Source organism: Lytechinus variegatus, chromosome 8 (assembly GCF_018143015.1).
Source record: "Lytechinus variegatus isolate NC3 chromosome 8, Lvar_3.0, whole genome shotgun sequence".
NCBI classification, from domain to species: domain Eukaryota; kingdom Metazoa; phylum Echinodermata; class Echinoidea; order Temnopleuroida; family Toxopneustidae; genus Lytechinus; species Lytechinus variegatus.
In genome coordinates, this window is record NC_054747.1 from 12,223,525 (window position 1) to 12,236,686 (window position 13,162).

The 13,162-nt window shown below is 33.6% G+C and overlaps 1 long non-coding RNA gene across 1 annotated transcript; it reads right to left on the reverse strand.

Annotated features, from left to right (window-relative positions):
• Nucleotides 1-8,660: 8,660 nt before the first annotated feature.
• On the reverse strand, nt 8,661-9,683 carry LOC121419984. The gene is made up of 3 exons (XR_005970677.1): nt 9,584-9,683; nt 9,211-9,368; nt 8,661-8,774 (listed from the first exon to the last, which is right to left on the reverse strand). It is a non-coding gene; the product is annotated as an uncharacterized LOC121419984 (long non-coding RNA).
• Between the last annotated feature and the right edge of the window lie 3,479 nt (nt 9,684-13,162).

Below are 13,162 nucleotides of genomic sequence, written 5' to 3' on the forward strand. Positions count from 1 at the left end.
TCATGAAAAAAAGATGTGTAACTCAAGAATTAACGCGAGCGTAAAGCGCGGGCTGAATTTTTTTTAATATACTGACTAGAAAAATCTTATAAGGATTGCTGTTAGTGACTCAAAAATGGGATAGGTGTCTACATAACTCACTAATCAAATAATGCAAGCGCAAAGCGCAATTCTGAAAATGTGTGATGTTTCAACCTAATAATTTGACATTCTAAGCATTTTTTTTGTAAATGGGAACAGAATGAGTACCTTACTTAACAATAAGCGCGATCCAAAATTTTGTGATTTTCGAACCTAAAATGTATCATCTTTTACTATAAAAAAGGCGTATTTCAATTGAAAAAATAAGGCAATTTAGATTTTGAAAATGTGCTTTTTTTTCCAACAGGGATTTTTTTTGTGTGGGGGGGGAGAGCACAAAGGGCAAATTGAAATTTTCAAATGCTGACCTGAAAATGAGTCGTCTTTAGTTCCCTTGTCGGTTTTTTATTTTCAATTTCAATTTCAATTTTATTTATTTCATTTTCAACAGAAGAACAAAGTAAGGAGGTCAAAATAGTAACATAAAGACGAAATAAATTCAGGTATGTACAGTATATGATATGTATCTAAATTAGAAGTAAAACAAAACATAGTAATATATATATAAGCAAAAAAATGTCACAACCATTATAAAATAAAATTCTGAGAAAATGGAGGGATCCACTAAAAAAGCAGTGCTTGTATTGTGTGGACCCCTCTAAATAATTATTTTAGAATTGCCTACGAAGACAAACACGAAGGTGACAAAACAGAGAACAGCAGAACAAACAAAACAAAGAACAAGAAACAAAAGGAAAAAAGGGAAATAAAAAGGAAACACACATAAGGGATACGAAAATAAAAAGGAAAAAGAGATAAGGAAAGGTAATAGAGATAATAGAGCAGGACTTCAACATGTGGATAATAAAAATTAGATGATAAGTTAAGAAAATAAGTTAAGGTGGCATGAAATGGTGAATCTAATTATAAAATTATTTAGAATTGAGTAAATGATGACCTGTATGATTTCAGAAAATTATTTTTAAGTTTCATTTTAAAAGAACAGAGGGATGGGCTTTAAATGATATCTTCACTAAGGGAGTTCCAGAATCTCGGGCCATCGTACATTAATGTTTTTTTTTTAGCTAATAGTGTTCTTAAAAGAGGTAAATGGAACTCATTAGACTGTCTCGTAGGGTAATGATGAAATGAACGATTTTGAGGGAACATTGAATCAAATACGTGAGGAAGTGAATTGTTATTATATTTATACATAAATTGGCCTAAGTGAAAAAGATATAGATCATTTATTTTCAGCAGCTTGTTTTTAGCAAACAATGGGTCTGTGTGTGAAAGAAATGAAGAATGGTTAATTATACGGAGAGACTTCTTTTGTAATAAGAGAAGTCTGTTTAATAAAACTTGGTGGGTATTGCCCCAAACGAGAATGCCGTAGTTCAAATATGGTAAGATTAAAGAAGAATAAAGCATTAATAGAGTTTGTGGAGGAAAATGAAATTTCAGTTTATTTATTATGCCGATGTTGCATGAAATCGCTTTACAAATATTTTCAATGTGATATTTCCACGAAAGTTTGTTATCGACAGTTATGCCTAGGAACTTTATAAATGAAACAACTTCTAAAGGGGTATCATCAAACACAATGTTTGCGGGCAGTGTGTCTATGGAGTTACTAAATAACATGTATTTGGTTCTTTTTAGATTAAGGGATAGTTTGTTAGCTCTTATCCACTGAGTAACCTTTTCTAGCTCAGAATTTACTATATTTAGTAGTGTGTTTGGATTTTTATGAGAATAAAAAAGATTAGAATCGTCGGCAAAAAATATGAACGAAAGAATATCGGATGATTACAAAAATCATTAATGTAAAGTATAAATAGTAAAGGACCTAACAGACTACCATGTGGGACTCCGCAATTTTATTTTTGAACATTGGATGTATAGTCGTTTAATGTTACGTACTGACGTCTATTGGATAAGTAGCTCCTGAACCGCTCCAAGGCCTTCCCACGCACCCCATAGTGAGCGAGTTTATGTAATAATATATTGTGATTGATTGTGTCGAAGGCCTTGGAGAAGTCCAGGAAGATACCAACCATGCGTGAAGAGTTGTCGAGAGCATGTGCCACTTTGTCAATGAAATTTAATAAGGCATGTTCAGTATTATGGGTTTTTTTTCTAAAGCCAAACTGGTAATCGGAGAAAATATTGTGTGCTTTCAAAGAGTTAATAGTTCTACTGTAAACAACCTTTTCTAAAAGTTTTGATATGGAGGACAACAAGGAAATAGGTCTGTAATTATTGAGATTAAGCTTATCACCTTTTTTGAAAAGAGGTATTACTTTACCAATTTTCATATTGTCGGGGACTTGACCATTTTGTAATGAAAGGTTTAAAATATACACCAAAGGATTTACAATAGAGGAAATTACACCCTTCAAAATAAAATTGTTGATATCATCATAGCCATGACTTTTTTTTGTTGTTCAAACTAGACACAATGTTGATGATTTCTTGTTCAACAACAGGGGTAAAGAATATAGAATTTGTATTAGGTATGCCGACGCTTACAGCCACTATGAAATTTGAATTCTCATTTCTTGTATCTTCTACAATTATTCTACCTCAAAACTGGAATATTTAAAGTTATATTCAAAAGGATATAAAATGGACGCACCCAATATTCTTAGATGGGAGGAGGGTAAATCAAAATTATTTCTTGAAACAGTAAAATACAGTTCTCTAACAAACCATTATTCATTGACATAACAATACACTTTTTATTTCCTTGAAACTGTAGTGAAATAAAATTCACTGTCGAACCATTATGATTAAAAAGAAGTAAATAGTTTTTTAACTTTGTTTTTTTCAATCTGGACACTAGACCCAAACAAAATATATACAATGTAGAAAAGATGTAGGCCTATACTGCCGATCTATTTTGTAGTATCTGCCCAACCAGCCAAACGTGTCACCCTCATCTTTCTTGTGCCCTTATTTTTTTCTCCTATTGTTCCATCTCTCTCTTCCCATTCCTATTTCTGTTGCCTGTTTAAAATATATCAGAACCCCCCTCAAAAAACAAAAGAGAGAGAGAAAGTGTGTGTGTATGTTTGTGTGTGGCTTCGCGGGTGAGTGCATGTGTGTATTTTCCCCCATCATTATTTCTTTCATTTTTATGAATATTTTTGTATATTCTTGTTGATATAAAATGAAAATTTGTACATTTTGTTGCATAATGTTGTATTTGATTGAAATCCTCAAACAGAAACAGGTAAAAAAAATGTACGTGAAAAGTAGGCCGCTTGTTTATTAAACATATTAAAGGGGGAATTCCCCTAAACAGTACCATTACACATTCTGTGCCTCTCAAAAAAAGTTGGTTACTGCTGCTAGCAGCTAACAAAGGGATGTATCACAAATACAAGGTCAAAATCACGAACGATGTGCGATGTTGTTTATGTGCATGGTTGAATAACAATATGGGAGGGTCTTTGCGTAGTTTTATACTGTGTATGCTGAGAATGCACCATCCAGTTCAGATTAATTTGGACGGGAATTACCAGTGGCCGTGGTAGAATTATGGTTTTGGCGCCAAATATTTTCGTAGTGCATGGATATTAATATTTAAAAAAGCCTCTCATCTAAATTTGTAATGATTTTCTCCCATTCCTTCTCTCTCATCCCCTGTCTCACACCCGCCCCCCCCCCTCTGTCATTCATTAATCTTCAACCTTCGCTTCATGACCATGATGACCCTTCACGTGATGTCCATTCCATTCCATTCCTTGTTTTTTATTTGGCAATAAGTCATAATTGACTATTTTTGTCACTCACTGTATAAAGATTTGGGTAACAATTTTATGGAATAATATTATTTTCATTTTTGTATTTCTATTTTTTTTTCTTCCCTTTTCCAATCATTTTTTGCATATTCGTTCCTTTTTTTCTATGAAAAACCGAACAAAACAAAACATTTAATACTATAAGGTCGTTGATCGATGATCTATGAGATATTATATGAAAGAAAATCATTCTAACAAGGGGGGGGGGCTAACATTTTAACAGGTTTTCTGTCCTTTCAATCATTATTCACCTTGTGTCAATAATATCATTCTCTTCTTCAGATTATTAGGTATCATATTTGTCTTTTTTGGCGAACCCAGCAAACTTTACAACCTACAAGAATGATGAGAAAACGCATTCATTCTATGTTGACTTGATATTCGCTGATATAAGAAAGAATAATAGCAACGCAGTAAGAACACGTACTCCACTTCTGTCAAGGGGGAAAATGCCCTACACGATATCATATTAATCATGACATGAAGTCATCATAGGCAGATAGGCGATATAAATTTGAATACATTTATCCACATTTCTGCTTCTTCTGAAAACATAGTTTTACTGACGAATTAAGTGTTTCAGCTTAACACCGGCAAGTTATAACGCAAAGTTTTTGTTTGCGAGAACAAATAACTTTATGTCGATCTTGTGTTATATTTATAGCCTACTATAATTGCAAATTAGTCATTATGTTACATGACAACACCCCAGCCATCTTTTTTGTACATTGGCATGTTATCAGTCATTGCAACATTGAACGGTGGAAATCCCCGTCATACGACGCTATTGTATATAGTTTTTGGCGCCATTTTGGGATCTGGTAGCAAGGCGCAGTCTGCAGCTGGCGTATTGTCGTATATATGAATAGGAGAAAAAAGCCTTTATTGTCAATAGCTGGTTTTCCCCATCTATAGCATGAAAATTATTATTAGTTTACATTGTGACAAATAACTTAATAATCGGGAAAATTCTGGGAAAACAGAATATTGGCCAGTTCAATCGAAAAAAGTTACAAGGCGTATATTATACTATATGCATTTTTTCCATTAATCGCATTACCCCAATACAACTACACGTCCAAGCCTACTACTACTACTTCTACTATTACTACTATTACTACTACTACTACTACTACTAGTCTACTACTACTACTACTACTACTTATACTATTATTAGTATTACTGCTACTACTATTACTACTACTACTACTACTACTTCTACTATATTACTACTACTGCAACTACTACTACTACTATTTCTACTACTACTACTATTTCTACTACTACTGTGTCAATGTCATAACATTCACATATTTCATTTCAATGTTAATTTCTCCATTTGCAAAGAGTATCAGGGTCAAAGTTGGGTTTTCGTTTACCTAAAGATTTGGTCACCAATCACCCACAAATCACATAAACAACCTAACATACCCCAATCATCCTTTTCTGAGTGAAAACAGCTATGATGTAGTCAAAGTACACATAAGTAATTTCACTGCACAAGAATCCTTCTGGTTTAAAGTTGTTTATTACAACTATCCCATTTCGCTTCCAAATACGATTTCAAATACGAAATTTTAACAATCAATGTAACATGACTTTAGATATAAATGTTATTTACTTTCAAAAGATTCAAACGAAAATCAAGTTTGATTTTATCGATTAAGAATTTCAACAAAAAATGGCTTTTCATGGGTTAAATAGTTCCTTGACCAAGAGATCCTTGAAAACTGAATAAAATCCTAATTTTTATAATTTCATTGATTAATTTTATGAACAATTTGATCAATACTTGTCTTTCTTATGATCTAATAAGCATCAACAGAATATTTAGGTAGTATTAATTCATCAGCATGAATGCATCGATCCTAGAAAAATTTGCATAAATTCACTCCTGAAAAATTCCGAAATACAACTATTCCATCACTGCAATATAATTGTGATAATTATTTAAAACCGAAAATTGTTGAAAACTCACAACGTAATATTATGTCTATCAACGTTATGGAGAACAAGCCTCTGACATAGAAACAAAATCTGGATCAAAATTTCAGTCCAAAGCAGCTTTTTACATTGAAGAATCCAACATACTGATAAAATATCAAATAGACTCACAACCAATTTGGGTAGGAAAATTCCTCCACATTTAATATAATCTTGAGGTAATTTCTTCCTTACTCTTAAAAAAATCAACCTCTCTCAAAGAGTAACAAAATGAAAGTGATAGTACCTACTCTGTGCATGTGCGCAGTAATTATGTGCAATGTACAATCACTAGACCTCGGGCGGTCGTGGAATTCTAAATGTTTCTTCCACCTGCTACTAGAACCTAGAGCCTTCTACAAAAAGGACATGCAAGAGCCAAACACATTATTGCCCTTCCTATTTCAAGTAACTAAATACAGAGGTGTTCATTTTACAACTCAATCAGTAAACTGCCGTCACAAGGCCAAAATGAGAAATTTATCATTACCTTGAAAATGTGGAATTTCTTCTCTATTTAAACACATCCTTAAGGATAATACCATTAAACAGTTTTTCATGTTAACATTTTCCCGTGTAAAATAATCAGTTTTCTAGAATTTGGCTTATAAAGTACTGTATTAAAAACGAATTGCTTGTGACAAACCCCTTAATTTTTCTAAGTATTAAGCTTAAAGGTATTGTTTAACTTTGTGAGCAGCCAATTTAAAAAATTCTCAAACCAAGATGAAACATGTGTACAAGTGCATGTATTAGAACTAATAAACCCTAAAAACAACCATTATTGAGAATGAAAAGCTAAAACTACAAGGCAAACCCCGATTTTGTAAATAGGCGTCTTATAGACGCCTAAATAGTACACATAACTGTATTGGATGAAATTAAGATGGTGTTTCCGGTCACTTTATATTTCAATTTTTGAAGCACTAAATAATGATTTTCGACCGCAATTTTTTCAGGGATTCATTTTTGTAACATATCACAGACACAGGTGACAAGTGTGACCTTCTATATCAGATTTTTTAAAAGTCAAACCAATGTTAAACAATCACTTTAAGTAAGGTATGTAAGTAGGGTATGTCAAAACTCACACGAAACGAAATGCTGAAAACAAAGGAACACAAAAGTGAAAAGGAAGTGTTTGGAATTTCATCGCCTTTTTTTTGCTGTAGCCTTTTCGAATACTTTAATGAGCTACCTTTCTCAATGTGTAAATTTTGATGAAGTTTCAAAAGTACTGCCGCAAAAAAGAAATACTAATTGCACCAAAAGTTGTTTTTCTACTCACTTACACAGGCAGGCCCACATATACTTTCATTTCAAAAGAAACATATTGATAATTTTACGCTGAAGTCATCTTTAGGATTCTCTTGTTGAATAATTTAAGAATAACTTCAGCGATTACGTTGGGAGAACATCTCAGATAAGCTGGAAAATTTTATCAAGGACAAAAATAAATAAGCGGTTGAGTTAATAAAAGGGATCATTTGAAAAAGAATTTGAAGGTTCTGTGTTGTGGAAACCCCCCTTTCTTGATCAAGCTTGCGGAAAGAGTTCATCTGCTAGACGGATTTGACCCGCGTCTTCAAGAGCAATCCGTAAAGCTTCTCTTTCTGTACCAGCTCTTTGACCATTACGCCAATCCCGTAGCATCTGCAGAGTTCCATCCGACGTAATTTCTTGTGTTTTGTGATTGGTTGCTATGTATCCATGAACATCTTCAGGAGTAAATCCAAGCTTGGATCCCAGAGTGTCGATTTCTGAGTTTTTTCGGACTCTTTTGGCAACCGTGACCAGGATTCCACCAAAATCATTCGATCCGTCTGTGGTTTGAATACCTAATGAATGAAACATTATAACCAAAACTTTAATTTCATTTCAAACCATGAGTCAAGTGTTAGTCTTCTTGAAAAAACCCAACCGTCATATGTAGATTGGGGTGACCTTTTCTTTTACTTGATTGATTAGAAATAATTAATGCTTTTCAGAAAGCAGGCAGATGACCAAAATAAATGCTTACAACCCCTCCATATTTTCAAATGCACGTTTTGTGCATTTTTTTTAAGGATCTGCTTTATATATTACGACGTAAAATATATCTACAATGAAGAATACATATTTTTGAATACCTATGGAGTACAAAACCTAAATAACGAATGAAAGAAGGAAGTAAAAACTTTGAATTATGAATCATTGATCAAGAAAGGGCATTTTGACTAATGGATTAATATAACTATTAAAGCGTTTAACATGTTTAAAGGTGTTGGGTATTCTGACTATTAGATATATACCTTCGATTAACAAATCTATTAATAAATAACAGTTCAAGATTGTATCGTGATTTGCCACATCCCTTCAAATGTGCCTATGGCTATTCCAAGTCATTAACAGATGATATTAATTTGTGTGCCCCAGCGAAGGGCGGTGATTTGGAGGATATAAAACAAAAACGTATTTTCAGGATATTTTTTGCGATTTACATGAAAATGTATTACAAAGGATGTACTGTGCTGAAAGTTTCACGATATAATCTTTGTCTAGAGCTTCGTACCATCCCATCCCTGAATTTTAATACAAATTCTCAAAGAGCATTATCTAAGAAGAAAAGAAAAGAAAAAACAAATGCCGACAGAGGGCACTAGATGTTTGATTTGATTTCAAAGAGAATCGATGGTTAAAAAAAAAATATTGCACGGCTACTATATGTTTTTTTCTTTTGTAGACTGTGATTGTAAATGATACTAGAGTATAATTTGAAACTTTTACCCGTATACCATAGCTACATACAGGCTTTTAAAGCTGACAAAACACAGTGCACTTTACCTGCCATAAGTGTTTATGGTCTCTTATGCTCTCTTAAGTCGAAATTTACAAAGATAGTTGATTGCTCCTCTCCTCCAAATCCTATCAACATAAAAGCGAGTTCACCATTAACGAAAATCTGCATTCCAAAATACAGACTATTTGTTTGAAATAATATCCTATAACATTTTATAAAGAAATTGCAACGAAATCTGGAAAAATCCAAAGGATTTAATGAAAAGAGACGCATCGATTGTGACCGCTTATGTTGTGTCAAAGGATCACTGATGTTAAAGGTGTTTACAAATAGTATATAAATTAACGGTACTTCATCGTATAACATACATGTAAGACGTTATATACAAAGCATTAGAGATCGTAACCGTGAATCTAGTAAAATCCAGAAAAGCAGGGCATATTGTAAAGAAACCATTAGATTTGGAAAATGAAATAAAAAATCTATAATTCATGGAAAGTTTCTTACAAATTTATGGCACAAATATTACAACAAACTACTGAAAATGAATACCATACTCACCGTGAAGTGGTTTTTGATCCTCTGAACGTTTGAGAAAGACCTACATGTATCAATTACTCCGATACTACACACCACCACCTTTAGAGAGACTGCGGCGGCTGGGTTGGTAGTTTCAATGAGCTATGATTTCTGTGAGCTTTCGAACTACATGTATTGAGCTAACAAAGTCCATGTAAATACTTACACTATTTTTGTCATGATCTTTAAAGGTCAAGTCCACCACATGAACATGTTGATTTGAATCAATTTGAATCAAAGGAGAAAAATCCAACAAACATAACGCCGAAAAATTCATCCAAATCGGATGTAAAATAAGAAAGTTATGGAATTTTAACGTTTCGCCTAATATATTTCACAAAGTAATCATACGCACCATCCAGCATGCCCAGTGACATAAAGATGAAATAGTCGATGGGTTACACTTCGTAATTCCGAAGGTTCATAATTCCAAAGGTTCTTTATTTCGAAGGTTCGTAATTTCGAAACACGTAAATTGCCTATACCTCGATGTTCGTTAATCGGAAACGAAAAGGTGTTCGTTAATCCAAAGATTTGTGGCGTAATTCCGAAGGTTCGTTAGTCTGAAAACGAAATGAGGTTCCTAATTCCGAAGGTTCGTTAGTCCGAAAACGAAATGAGCAACAAACGCCATTTCATTTTCGGATAAACGAACCTTCGGAACAACGAACCTTATTTCGCTTTCGGATTAACGAACCTTCGGAATAACGAAGCTTCGGAATTACGAATGCATAAGAGTTGATGACGTCCCTCACTCCCACTGTCCCATGACAAAAGGACGTAAGTCACACAAATTGATACATTTGTGTGTGTGTTATGTTTAGGGCATTTTCTGTATGGTGATAACATTTTGAAAGTTTGGGACTCACGCAAACCTCTGTTTCGAAAATATAATATTCTAGTATTATGTTGTTACAGATGCAAAAAAAAATTCTAATACCCATCTTATTCCTTGATGGATTTTCCTCAAACCTTTAATAATACATTTTTATTCTTCTTTAACAACATTTTTTTTTCGTCAGGGTGAAATTCTCTTTTAAAACAGGTTGATAGAATGATAACCATTAAAATAAACAGCTATAAATCTCATTTTCTTGTCGAAGTAGTATGTCACCTTTACCTTTAATGTTTTTTACCTCTGCTTTTATTACCTCTGCCATTTTTACCGCTGCCATTATTACTTCTGTAATATTTATCGGGCAGCTATTAGATGATTTCGAAAAATATTTCGAAAGAAGCTTATTGATTAAAGGGGGAAATTCCCGTAAACAGCGCCATTAATACATTTGGTGCCTCTCATAAAAGTCGGTACTACTCTTATCAGCTTACAAAGGAATGTATCGCCAATACAAGGTCAAAATCACAAAAGATTTGTGACGCTGATTGAGCACACTAAATACTTGAGTAACAATAGGGGAGGGTCTTTTTGTATGTTTTGGTTTATCTAGGTCATATCATGATTCATAATAGCGCTTTAGGGCGGGAATTCCCATTGATTTCGGTCGACAGATGATTTTGGCGTCAAGCATTTTGTAGTACATGTACACGGATATTTTATTGTTTAACTCTTATCTTACATTGATTTTTTTTCGTTCTCCCTCTCTTTCTCTCATCCCGTCTCCCCCTTCATCCTTGGGTCCCACCATCTCTCTCCCTGTTTCATCCGGGGCGGGGGAGGGACTTCCATTGACGAGTGGATACGACACTCTAAAGAATATTGAGTAAAACTTCTCCATGAAGGTAATTATATGTGTCCAACCAACATTTCGCATTTCTTTTGGACACTTTTATTTATCCAGTGGGATCAAAATTTTGCCCATTCTAAAGTATTTTTTTCTTACATTACTGGACAATATGCTTCCCGCATTGTGTAAAATACTGACCTAATTTGGTTGTACACATAATTACCCTCGTGCTCGTTAAAATTGCAACCAATATTATTTACAGTGCATGTACGACCATGTGGTCTCGAAAAACACCATAAGCAATTGCTTTCCATATTCTGAAAATGCCCCCCCCCCCCGAATATATAACCCTACTCTTAACACGTATTGGAAACAAAACGATACTCTTGGCAAATATTCCCTGAATTGAACCCCTAAACAAGTGCAGCAATATTTTACTTGTCATCTGTGACGGACGTCGGTTTTACCATTACCTACATAATTGGGTTTAAAGTATGGGCCACCCACCTCCCCACACCTGGCACAATTTGGACTCTAAACGCTGTTTGGACAAATTGTACATCCTTTTAAGTTGTTGTTGTTGTTATTTTGAATAGGCAAACTAGTCAGTTTTGACTAGTGTTGCCTTATAAATATGCTTTTGTTTTTTTCCAAAATATGATAATTTCTTTTTTCAAATTATGTGAGTTCGAAAAGTAAAAGAAAGAAAGAAAGGAAATAAAAGTTCTCAGGAAATCGTGCATGACCACCTCTCCTGCCCTGTATTTAAAAACATTTTAAAACATTTTTAGTCTTTTTATACCCTCGTAAATTGACCATAAACACGTAGCTTTCCTAGCGAAATAAACCCCTCAAAAAGTTCTGCAGCTCAAGTTTGAGTGCTAGTAAATTACTGAATGTGCCATCATCATATGTGAAAGTGGTATCATTAAAAAGTATGATTATTCCTCTTTACGAACACGTGTCATTTGTAATACTAGTGTTATCGTAAAATACACAGACATGATAAATATGCAGCAATGTAAAAAATGAAATGTTGCGAAATTCGTTGCCATGTCATTTCTGAGTTCTGCAACTTAAACTGCAAGTTTGAGTGAAAATAATTTTTTTAATTTGCCATCAACATGTGTACAAGTGATATCTTTAGAAAGCATGATTATCATTCTTTACAATCATGTGTCATTTGTAATGCTAGTGTTATCATGAAATACACAGACATGATAATACGCAGCAATATTAGAAATGAAATGTTGCAAAATGCGTCGTTTCCAATAGCAAATTTCCAATTGTTTCGAGGAAGAATGATTGAAATCAATGCATTTTGCAACATTTCACTTCTGACTTTTCTCAATGCTCAGGGTGATTGCATATTCCATGATTACATAATCACAGCAAATGGCATGTCATTGTAAAGAAGAATAATTCAGCTTTTCAATGATACCAGTTTTTTTATATACTTCATTGGCCGAAAAGATATCATCCCCCAAAACTGAGTTGCAAAACTTATTTTGAGGGGTTGAGATACCTTTTTAAATTATTATGCCCTTATTACGTTACGTACGTAACGTGCCCTATCTTGAAAAAGACATCGGTTTTACGAGGTTTTCGGGTCTATCCACTTGTCAATGTAGATCTTCTATCTTCATACCCCTTTTATCATGTTTACAGGCAGTTTTTTTTATTAGTATTCAGCTTGTGTACAAATATTACCATTTTCCTTTTCAGATTATGTCGTATCACATTTTAATTTCGAATCGAGCAAACCTTACTACTTAAAAACAAATTTAAAAAATGAAAAAACTCATTCATTATGTCCCTTCATTATTCATATTTATTACAAAAAAACGATATTAACTTAGTCGAAAACACACTGCCAGGGATGAAATTACACACTGCATGTATAACATCATATTAATCGACGCGTAACCACCAGTTAATAGGTGATATAAATTTGAATACATTTATCCACGTTTCTCCTTCTCCTGTAAAAATACTGCTGTTAGGTAATGTGTTTCACAGCTTTACAGCTGCGAGTTTATAACTTAAAGGTCAAGTCCACCTGAGGAAAATGTTGATTCGAATCAATAGAGAAAAATCAGACAAGCACAATGCTGAAAATTTCATCAAAATCGGATGTTAAATAAGAAAGTTATGACATAGACATATTTGTGTGCTATATTTTGTTTTACACAAGTATTACACTATAGGCATCGTATGATTACCTAGCTTCGGTATGGGATCATTACGTC